Source organism: Arachis ipaensis, chromosome B06 (genome assembly GCF_000816755.2).
Source record: "Arachis ipaensis cultivar K30076 chromosome B06, Araip1.1, whole genome shotgun sequence".
NCBI lineage: Eukaryota > Viridiplantae > Streptophyta > Magnoliopsida > Fabales > Fabaceae > Arachis > Arachis ipaensis.
Window position 1 is genome coordinate 19,704,034 of NC_029790.2, and position 11,741 is coordinate 19,715,774.

Consider the following 11,741-nt stretch of genomic DNA (forward strand, 5'->3'; position numbering starts at 1 on the left):
AAGCTTTTGTTTTTCACTGCTTTTTCTTGTTTCAAGAATTAATTTTATGATTTTTCAAATTACCGATAACATGTCTCTTTTTTCATTATTCTTTCAAAAGCCAACTTTTCTTAATTCCAACTTCAAATATGCACTGTTTATGCATACATTCAGAAAACAGAAAGTAGTGCCACCACATCAAAATAATTAAACTAATTTCAAGATAAAATTTGAAATTCATATACTTTTTGTTCTTTTTCAAATAAAAGCATTTTTTTTCATTTAAGAGAGGTGAGCGATTCATGGAATCATTCATAACTTTAAGACATAGACATAGACACTAATGATCATGTAATAAAGACACAAATATAGACAAAACATAAAGCATAGAAACGAAAAAAAGAAAAATAAGAACAAGAAAATTAAAGAACGGGTCCACCTTAGTGACGGCGGCTAGTTCTTCCTCTTGAAGATCCTATGGAGTGCTTGAGCTCCTCAATATCTCTTCTTTGCCTTTGTTGCTCTTCCCTCATGGCTCTTTGGTCCTCTCTGATTTCATGGAGGATAATAGAGTGCTCTTGGTGCTCCATCCTTAATTGCTCCATGTTGGAACTCAAATCTCCTAAAGAGGTATTGAGTTGCTCCCAATAGCTTTGTGGAGGAAAGTGTATCCCTTGAGGCATCTCAGAAATTTCTTGATGAGAAATTTTCTCGTGCTCTTGTTGAGTTCCATGAGCGGGCTCTCTTGTTTGCTCCATCCTCTTTTTAGTGACGGACTTGTCCTCTTCAATTAGGATGTCTTCCTCTATGACAATTCCCGCTGAATTGCATAGGTGACAGATGAGATGAGGAAAGACTAACCTTGCCAAAGTGGAGGACTTATCAGCCACCTTGTAGAGTTCTAGAGGTATGATCTCATGAACTTCCACTTCCACTCCAATCATGATACTATGGATCATGATAGCCCGATCCACAATTACTTCGGACCGGTTGCTAGTAGGAATGATAGAGCGTTGAATGAACTCCAACCATCCTCTAGCCACGAGTTTGAGGTCAAGCCTTCTCAATTAAACCGACTTGCCTTTTGAGTCTCTTCCATTGTGCTCCTTCCACACAAATATCTGTGAGGACTTGGTCCAACCTTTGATCAAAGTTGACCCTTCTAGTGAAAGGATGAGGATCTCCTTGCATCATTGGCAAGTTGAATGCCAACCTCACGATTTTCGGACTGAAATCCAAGTATTTTCCTCAAATCATTGTGAGCCAATTCTTTGGATTCGGGTTCATACTTTGATTATGATTCTTAGTGATACATGCATTAGCATAGAACTCTTGAACCATTAAGATTCCAACTTGTTGGATGGGGTTGGTAAGAGCTTCCCAACCTCTTCTCCGAACCTCACGTCGAATCTCCGAATATTCACTCTTTTTTAGCATGAAGGATACCTCGTGGATCACCCTTTTCTTGGCCACAACTTCATAGAAGTGGTCTTGATGAACCTTTGAGATAAATCTCTCCATCTCCCATAACTCGAAGGTGGAAGCAACTGCCTTCCCTTTCCTCTTTCTAGAAGTTTCTCTGGCCTTAGATGCCATTAATGGTTATGAAAAAATAAAAAGCAGAGCTTTTTCCCACACCAAACTTAAAAGGTTTGCTCGTCCTCGAACAAAAGAAGAAAGAAAGGAGGAGAAGAAGAATAAATGGAGGAGATAGAGGGGTGTTTTGAATTCGGCCAAAGGGGGTTTAAGTGTTTATGATGTGTGAAATTGAAGGTGGTAAAGAGGGGTATTTATAGGGTAAGAGAGAGGAAATTCGTGTAAGAAGGGGTTGGGTTTGGGAAGGAAATGTTTTGAATTTGAATGGTGAGGTAGGTGAAATTTTATGATGGATTTTTGGAAAATAGTGGATGGATGTGAGTGGTGAAGAGATTATGGAAAATAGGGTAGGACTTGATAGGTGAATAGTGTTTGGAAAATAGGTATTGATGTGATTAGTCAAGGGTATTTGGGGAAGAGTGTTATGAAAAAGTATGAAGAGGAGAGAAAGTGAATTGGAGTAGGTGGGGATCCTGTGGGGTCCACAGATCCTGAGATGTCAAGGAATTTTGGTCCCTGCACCTTTCTGGCATTTAAACGCCCCTGGACAGCCCTTTCTGGCATTTAAACGCCAATCTGCTGCCTTTCCTGGCGTTAAACGCCAAGCTGATGCCCTTTTCTGGCGTTAAACGCCAGTCTGTCTGCCAATTCTGGCGTTTAACGCCCAGAATGGCTTCTGTTGATCCTTCCATGAGAAATTTAGATGATTTCTCCATGAAGGATTATAGGTGTTTCCATGGGATTCTCCCATGTAATTCACCTCAACGATTCTCAGGGTCATAAGCTTCTCCTCCTTTTTCTTCTTTTGTTCGAAGACGAGCAAACCTTTTAAGTTTGGAGTGAAAAAAAGCTCTGCTTTTTATTTTTCCATAACCATTAATGGCACCTAAGGTTGGAGAAACCTCTAGAAAGTGGAAAGGAAAAGCAGTTGCTTCCACCTCCGAGTCATGGGAGATGGATAGATTCATCTCAAAGGTCCATCAAGACCACTTCTATGAAGTAGCCAAGAAAAAGGTGATCCTCGAGGTCCCCTTCATGCTCAAAAAGAGTGAATATCCAAAGATCCGACGTGAGGTTCGGAGAAGAGGTTGGGAAGCTCTCACCAACCCCATCTAACAAGTCAGAATCTTAATGGTTCAAGAGTTCTATGCTAATGCATGGATCACTAAGAACCATAATCAAAGTATGAACCCGAACCCAAAGAATTGGCTCACAATGATTCGAGAAAAATACTTGGATTTCAGTCAAAAAACCGTGAGGTTGGCATTCAACTTGTCAATGATGCAAGAAAATCCTCATCCTTTCACTAGAAGGGTCAACTTTGATCAAAGGTTGGACCAAGTCCTCACAGACATTTGTGTGAAAAGAGCACAATCGAAGAGAGACACAAAAGGCAAGCCGGTTCAATTGAGAAGGCCTGACCTCAAACCCGTGGCTAGAAGATGGTTGGAGTTCATCCAACGCTCTATCATTCCTACTAGCAACCGGTCCGAAGTAACTGTGGATCGGGCTATCATGATCCATAGTATCATGATTGGAAAGGAAATGAAAGTTCATGAGATCATACCTCTAGAACTCTACAAGGTGGCTGACAAGCCCTCCACTTTGACAAGGTTAGCATTTCCTCATCTCATCTGTCACCTATGCAATTCAGCGGGAATTGTCATAGAGGAAGACATCCTCATTAAAGAGGACAAACCCATCCCTAAAAAGAGGATGGAGCAAACAAGAGAGTCCGCTCATGGACCTCGGAAGCAACTGCCTTCCCTTTATACGCTTTTTTTACGAAAACTTGGTGCACGAAATTGTGATCACACTTTTCACAACTCCGGTACAACTAACCAACAAGTGCACTGGATCGTCCAAGTAATAAAACCTTACGCGAGTAAGGGGTCGATCCCACGGAGATTGCCGGCTTAAAGCAAGCTATGATCATCCTGTAAATCTTAGTCAGGCGGATTCAATTGATTATGAGTTTTGATAATTGAAAGATAAATAAAACATAAATTAAAATAAAGATACTTATGTAATTCATTGGTAGGAATTTCAGATAAGCGTTTGGAAATGCTTTGTTGCTTTTGAACATCTGCTTTCCTATTGTCTTCATCCAATCATGCGTGCTCCCTTCCATGGCAAGCTGTATGTTGGTGGATCATCGTTGTCAATGGCTATCATCCGTCCTCTCAGTGAAAATGGTCCAGGCACGGCTTCTATACGGCTAATCATCTGTCGGATCTCTCGTCTCGGATGAAGAATACCAGGCACAGCTACCGCACGGCTAATCATCTGTTGGTTCTCACTTGTGTCGGAATAGGATCTCTCTATCTTTTTGCACACTGTCACTGCGACCAACATTCGTGAATATGAAGCTCATTTGTTCTAGCCTTTACCATAAAGGTTCTGATCTCTGTGAGTTCGACTGCTCTGTTGTCAGGAGATGCAAGTCAAAGTCACGAACCAGAGGCCTAAGAGATTATACTCCAGCTGTCGTCCAATGACTACGTTGAACATCATATAGACTGCTTGTGGTTGTCAGGCACGCAGATCTTGGCTAAGTGAGTAATGAAGATAGTAGATGATTGTCACGGGTCACCCCTTCATTCTGACTTAACTGATTGTCACGGGATATAAAGATTATTTATCTCAATGATGAGGCTAGGCTGTGGCAACAGATACTGAGTAATTATGTTAGGCCTAGTACTCACGAGTCAGAAGTGTCCGTTGCCATGATCATCCTTATTTGGTGCGTCATGGAAGGAAAGGACCTGTACTTTTCAAGGCTCATCAGAAAGTACATGTCTAGAGTTTATGTCAGAGGCACCTTGCCATTTCTTTATTTGATCACCCAGATAGCTCGTCGAGCTGAGGTGCCTTGCGAGCTAGAGGATGAGAGACCACCGATTGCCGACTGCAAGAAGGTTATTCCGCACGGCAAGCGATTCGGACCTCTAGGCCACAGACCACCTACTATTACTACTTCTATTGATGCAGCCACATCCTCAGCAGCACCTGCAGCACTACCTGCTTCCGCAACACCATCATCTGCTTCTCAGTCAGTCTACCATCTTGTGCACTGCCTTTTTGAGTGCCTTGATCAAATGAAGCGCTGCAATGAGCGACATTATGAGCAGTCTGAGCGTCGCAATAAGCGACGATATTCACATCTGAAGCTGATTGTGACGTCGAGGCGTACTGACATCTCCTCTGAGCCTGACACACCCTCGGAGCACTCTGAGGAGGAGGAGGAGGATGAGGAAGAGGCGACTCAGCCTGAGCACCCTATAGAGCCACAGGCACCTGCACAGCCACAGCCGACAGAGCCAGCGGCACATCCTTTGACAGGAGACGATAGAGATGCAAGCGATGATCCTTCACACCCAGTTTGACTGAGAGCATCGAGGACGATGCTGTGCTTTAAGTGTTGGAAGGTCACCGTCTCTGGCGGATTATATTTTAGTGAACCATTTCAGACTTTGTTCTATTTTGCTTTATTTTGTATTTTGCTTTATTTTATTTTTCTTTTAGTACTTGCACATTTCTATTTTATTGTACTTCTGTTTACTTTTACTTTGTTGCATTTTGCACTTTGGACTTGTATATATCTTGGATATTTAGCTTGAATTGCACTTTTAGTTTATTAGTTGTGATGTGAAAAAATATGGATTATTAAGTTTAGTTTACCCTTTTGGCATATGAGAAATTGATTTTATTGAAAATAGAGATAAACTAAAAACTTTTAGCTTTTCATAATCATAACATCTCATATATATATATATAATAAATGTTGGTCAATTGATGAAATTTGCAAGGAATGTATTTTTTCTTAGAAAAGGCATTTAAGATTCACATTGATTTGAGTTAAAACTTTTTGTAACTTGCATTATATATATGATTGGAATATGATTTTTGAGCTAAGAACACACAACCCGTGAGTTTTTTAGCTTAATTACATGGTTACATTATTTAACCATGATTTTTATTCTTGTGTGTTTTCTTCTCCATGATTGCAAGCTTGAGTTTGTTCCATTCTATATGTCAATTATTTAGTGTATGTTCATGCTTATATGTGATTGAGGCCATCATTTAATATTAGCTCACTTATCCCAAATAGCCTATCATTTCAACTACCCTTGTTTGCTACTTTAAACATTTTAATCCCCATTTGTTCTTTATATTACCACATCACTAGCCTTAAGCGAAAAAATAAATAATTACCCTATTTGAATCTTTGGTTAGCTTAAGATAGAGATTGTGTGTCAACTAAGTGTGAAAAAATGTGGGACCTATGGTTAATGAGAATATGTTTTTACTTATATTGACAAATATTAAAATTTTAGGTGTCTACTCATGTGAAAGCAGAAAAACATATGCATTGGTATATTATTAAAAAAATTAAAAAAAAAAAGAGAGAATAAATGAATAGGAAAATAAAATTATCCCGATGTTAAGTTCAATAAAAAGATCAATGCATATGTAATGAAATTAAAAATTGATACATGAGTGTGTGAAAATATGTAAAAGTAAGATTTTGGGTAGCTAAGCTTAATTTTAAAATTGTATAGTTTGTATGTGTTAGGTGAGAACTTAAGTTAGTCAAAGATTCATATGATAGCTCACTTGGCCACATATATACCCTCGTTCTTACTTTAGCCCCATTACAACCTTGAAAAGCTCTCATGATATTTGCATTTGTACACTTGATAATTGTTGATTGATTACATGAAGAACGAAGTTCTAGAAAGCATGACTAGAGGAGATTTGAGTGGTTTAATCCCAAACACTTGAGTGATTAGAGTGCATATACAAATTCAGGGAGGGTTCAATTGCTCATTTTCATATGTCCATATTTGATCATTGCTTGTCTTGCAAGTTTGTCCACTTGTGAACTCTTTTGATTAACTCAACTCAATTATGAATGCGCTTTGATATGATTGATTTAGTCCTTGATTGTGCATATATGATTTCTTAGAAATTTAACTCACTTTAGCTATATATATATATAGTAGATAGCTTGCATCTAGATAGGTTGCATTGCATAAGTTCTACCATTTTGCCTTCACTCTTTTGGTTCTCTTAAACTTAACATGAGGACATGCTAATGTGTAAATGTGAGGAGATTGATAAACCCCATTTTTAGGGTTTATCTTGTACTTATATTAGTAGATTTTATCCATTATTCTCGTACTTATGCATATAAATTGCGTGTTACATTTTCCTTCCTAATTCAGTGATATAGTTGAAAACATGTTTTCTGGGCCTTAAAACTGTCAATTTTAATTACCTTTATTACCATTCGATGCCGTGATCTATGCGTTAAGTGTTTTCAGGCTTTATAGGACAAGAATGGCTTAGAAGATGGAAAGGAAGCAAGCATAAGTGGAAGAAACGCAAGAAAATAGTGTTTTGAGATGCTGACATGGCGCGGAAGGCATGCGACGCGTACACGACTGAAGCGTACGCGTGACAAGAATTTTTTGCCAAACGACGCGTACGCGTGACGCGCCACGTGCAGAAATTGCAGAAAGCGCCGGGGACGATTTCTGGGCTTCTTTTGTCCCAGTTCCAAACCCAAGAACACAGAATAGAGGCTGCAGAGTAGGAAAATCAATCATTCATTCCTTCATACAACATTCATTCGGATAATTTTAGGTTTTAAATGTAGTTTTCTAGAGAGAAAGAGGCTAGGTTTAGGATTCTTATTTTCATTCCTTTTCAATTTCAGATTTCTATCTTAGTTTAATTTAGTTTCTCTTCTACTTTTATTTGTCTTAGCATTCTAGTTTATTTATTTACCTTATTGATTACTTTGTGTTGTTACTTTAGTTTATAAATTCTCATGTTAGATTTGATTTTCTATTTAATGTAATTTGAGGTATTTCATATTTATGATTGTTTTCTTCAATTTATCTTATTAATGCTTTCAATTGGTTGTTTGAATTTTATTATCTCTTATTGCTTTTCTATGCTTTTATGTTGTACCTTCCAAGTGTGATATAAAATGCTTGGTTGAATCTTAGTGTAGATTTCTCTCATTTGGGTTTTGGTTGAGTAATTGGAGACTCTTGAGTTATCAAACTCTTTTGTTGACTGATAATTGAAATTTGCTAGTTGATTTTGATCCCTCTAAAACTAGTCTTTCCTTAGGAGTTGACTAGGACTTGAGAAATCAAATTAATTTATCCTTTTAACTTTCCTTCATAGTTAGAGGTTAACTAAGTGAGAGCAATGGACAATTTTCATCACAATTGATAAGGATAACTAGGATAGGACTTCTAATTTTCATACCTTGCCAAGAGTTCTTAGTTATTAATTTAATTTCTTGCCATTTTATTTCCTTGTTCCTTATTTCAAAAATCCAAAAAGATAATTTTCCACAACCAATAATAAACTACACTTCCCTGCAATTCCTTGAGAGACGATCCGAGGTTTGAATACTTCGGTTGATCAGCCCTGGCGACCTGACCTCTACCCTCTCCGGCGCCCTCCTGACCATGATCCACCAAGGGAGTCGCCGAGGAGTCCTTGCCACTCCCTTCAAAAAGGTTCATCAGCTCGGTCATAATAGTTTTCCCACCAGCCATGAAAACTGTAAGCAAAAACAAGACGTGAGCAAGGGAAAGGAAAACACTAAACAAAAATACAAGTAGAAACAAAGGACTCACCAACATAAGACTGACCAGTTTTCCGATCCCCATAACTATATAAGTGTTAAGATTTTTCTCGCCAAAAATAGCCAACAGGACATCGGCAACGCCCCAAAACTCCAATAGGTCGGGATCTGCCTTTCCCTTTCCGCAGTAAGCCAGAAAGGTTGATGGCCCTCAACCGGTCTGACTTTAAAGAAAGTTGATTTGAAGCCATGAAAAGAGTCCTCAAAAAGGCCAAAGATCCTACGACCTTGTTGAGCCCTAAAAGACATATACCCATTCTTCTTTTTCCCCTCCCGAGAAGGGTTGGTAAGAAGGAAGAAGTAAAGAAAAACATTCACGGAGACAGGATCTCCAAGAACTCGCAGGCCATCTCAAAACAACGAATAGCGGCCCAACTATTCGGGTGCAGCTGCGACGGAGCCACGTCGCACCGGTTTAGAAGTGCCATTTAGAAGGGGGAGAAGGGGATGCGAACCCCCAGGACGATAAACATTGCACCACGCACGGAGATGCCAAGTTTTTTTGGCGAACACATTCTCGGTCAGCAGGGACATAAACCTGATAGAGCGCCTCCTCGGGACCCCCTCCGCACAAGAGCCCAACCTGACAAAGCTCTTGGAGGCTCTCGCGGGTAACCCTGGACAGGGTATCCTTCACCTCGGAAGTAACCCAGGCATAGTGGTCGACCAGATCAGCTAACGGCCGCTGAGCCATGTTCAAAACCACAGGACGCTCGGACATACCTACAATGGGGGCACCACTCAGTCAGCACGGGAGGTCGGAAACTCTAAAAACAATTTAAAAAAAAAGCTACAATTCCCTGAACCACCCCCATGCACCCTTATACTAACCCAAAACTTAATCAAAAGCTAAAATAAAACACCCAGTGGCACCCCCTCTAAAAGAAGACGCAGCCAAAAACAAACAAAACCCAAGCATGCACAAAGAAAAACGCACAAGGGAAAGCCAAAGGAAAACAAAAAGCAGGGAAAGCTGTAAAAACAACATACCAGAAAAATGCAGGAAGAGTCCACAGAAAATCAAAACAGGAATTCGAAGATCGAAGCAGCAGATTGAAACAACAGCAAGAATACTGAAGCAACAGCAAAAAAAAAAGGAGAAGAATGGAAGCAACAGTGATAAGAGAAAACAGAAGAAGAAAAGAAAAGTAAAGAAGAAGTTATAAAATAAAAAGGGCAGGCCCAAAGACATAAACCGTCGAGAGGAGCGCCGAAAGACAGGGGCACAACCGTCATTTCACGCAACTTTCAATTCATGAAATAATGGCCATTTAATGCCCAGCACAGAAGCTAAGGAGACAGTCCCAAGGGAAAAACAAGCCAGCCACGCGTGAACACAGACGTTATCAACAAACTCCGGGAAAAGAAGACACGTCCTGATGCAGTGAGTAAATCAAACACGCCCAGCCCCGAGCTCCAAACCTCGAGGCCGACACGTTGGGGGCACTGTTACGGACTGCCACAGTCCAGCCCGCCTACCCGACGGGTCAGACCACCACCACCGACCCAAGCTCCGAACCAGCCCCAACAGAGGCAACCTGACGGGTTGGTCCACCACACCCGACCCAAAGCACGCACAACTTGCCACAGCAGCTCAAGTCACCACGCCTAGCAACCGGTCGGGTCGGTACCCTTGAGGCAGCACCCGAGACCCCTGACCCGGAAGCTAGAACGACCTGACCTCCACATGGACTAGGACAACTCATAGAAGCTTCCTGGCCAGTGGGCTAGGTCACCTATGAGCCCACCCAACACAGTATATAAGGGGAGAGGTCAGCTCTCCCCCCAAAGTATGTGACATCTTATCTAATATGGCTATTGCCTCGTATGGACACTGACTTGATCGTCGGAGTGTCCTTGTAGGTGGCCACCCCCTCCTCCCGTCCACGCTGTCTCCGACGTCACTATCTTCCAGCTGACACCTCTACTCCCGCTCCAAATCCACTCAAGGCCTCACCCGCTCATTCTCTCCGCACCACCCGACCCATTGAGCACCCAAGATCCCTTAGGTAATAAGGAACAGAAGAAAATGTCTAATGTGTCCTAAATTTCAGCAGAATAATGTAACCTTTTTCCCATGGTAGAGCTGTTGTTCGGTTTGATTGGAGCATCAAAATTTGGGTTGTGCTAGCCTACATGATAGACTAGGTTAGCTTTTTTAACTTTTCAAGAGAAGGCATCAAAAATCAAAGCAGCAGACTAGCAGGGGTTAAGTGCTTGTTTGGACGTTATTAAATCGATAGAAAAATAACTTTTTCAATGAGAAAAGATCTTTTTTTACTTTTTAGTATTTGGCGAATTCCTAATAGTAAAAGTAAAAGTACTAGAAAAATAAAAAAAATACTTTTGAGAAACTACAATTTACATATTTTTTTAAAAGATCTTTTTTTAAAAAATATATATTTTTACATAATAAATAAACAAAAAGTACTTTTATCTTATTGTACCCAAACATAATTAATAGATAAAAAGATCGTTTTACATGAGATATCCAAACATAAAATTACTTTTACTTTTCTAAATGATCTTTTTAAAAAAAATAATTCGAAAAAATATATTTTCTTAGAAACTCACCCAAACAAACCCTTAAATCTGTTTGTTATCAAAGAATCAAAAAATCAAAGTAACAAAATATGACTTTCCAAAGTACAAGTGACAGTATAAAAAGAATTTAAAAGTATGGTTTAAGATAAATACCTTGCATATTACTATTTGTCAAGACGATCCTATAACCAAATCTTACAAATTCTGTACACAGAAAAGTAGCAGGGTTAAATGTGTTTTTTATCAATTTGTTATTTGCATTGGTTAAGTGTGTTTTCTTGAATTATTAAATCTAATTTTGCTAAGTGCTTAAGGTGATTGATCAAACAAAACAAAACAAATTGATATAGAAAACGAAATATTCAAACAAAAGAAACTTTGAGCACACAATAACACAATAAGAAATCAATACTCTATTATTGTTAGGCCGGAAAGAATGATTACCCCTGCATGAATGTGCTTTTGAAAAACCATTTCTAATTATATCTAAAGGCATTTTCGTTGCAAAGGTAATTGATTCACGGTTTCTTCGAATTTATTGACAAAATAAAAAATCAATATCATATATTTAACAAACATGAATTTTATAAATGTGTTTAAGATTACAATTTTTATCGTAATTTAAAAGTATAAAATACATAATATNTACACGAGCCGCTAAACTTACTCAAGCACAAGCTTAGCTCATTTAATATACAAGCTCAAATTCTGGCTCAAACTCGCTTACAAGCTCACAAACTGACTTAACTCACTTCCATCCCTAACTACAAGGCAGATGATAGAGGTGTACATGGACTGAATCGAGCTCGGTTTTTTTATACCCAGACCTAACCCAAACATTTTATCGAGTATATTTTGACCCGACTCTAAATAGACCTGAAACAAATAGGGTTAAATCGGGTCTATTCGATATAAAATTAGTATATACAAATTTGTAAATTTTATATAGTAA

The 11,741-nt window shown here is 39.3% G+C and overlaps 1 long non-coding RNA gene across 15 annotated transcripts in view; it reads right to left on the bottom strand.

Moving 5' to 3' along the window:
• The window catches only part of LOC107646112, a 20,562-nt gene that overhangs the window by 1,124 nt on the left and 7,697 nt on the right, over positions 1–11,741 (bottom strand). For 5 of the 15 annotated variants that reach the window (XR_002348448.1, XR_002348450.1, XR_002348443.1 and 2 more), the window contains 3 exons: positions 10,943–10,993; positions 9,236–10,377; positions 8,728–8,968 (listed from right to left, as the gene is read on the bottom strand). This is a non-coding gene — a long non-coding RNA (uncharacterized LOC107646112). Of the gene's footprint in view, positions 1–7,857; positions 8,162–8,727; positions 8,969–9,235; positions 10,378–10,942; positions 10,994–11,741 lie in introns of those variants that run through there. The other 10 variants (XR_002348439.1, XR_002348437.1, XR_002348438.1 and 7 more) reach the window with 10 other exon arrangements.